The sequence below is a fragment of the Gekko japonicus genome, unplaced genomic scaffold, assembly GCF_001447785.1.
Source record: "Gekko japonicus isolate JY-2015 unplaced genomic scaffold, Gekko_japonicus_V1.1 scaffold1298, whole genome shotgun sequence".
NCBI lineage: Eukaryota > Metazoa > Chordata > Lepidosauria > Squamata > Gekkonidae > Gekko > Gekko japonicus.
The window spans coordinates 534,217-534,433 of NW_015174312.1; positions in this window are offsets into that span (position 1 = coordinate 534,217).

The window sequence follows — 217 nt, forward strand, 5'->3', positions numbered from 1 at the left end:
CCCTTTAGCTGAATATTGTTATAACAACACGTTTCACTCGTCCATTGGTATGTTTCCTTTTAAAGCTGTGTTTGGGTATGATGGGGCCCCTCTCCCTTTTCTTGACAGGTCGGGGGAGGACTCCACCCCCCCTCTGATGCAGGCTCGTGGTGCAAGTCCTTACAATCAGCTTGGCCTCTCCTCTGTCACACTCTTGATTCTGCTAAGGAGAAATACA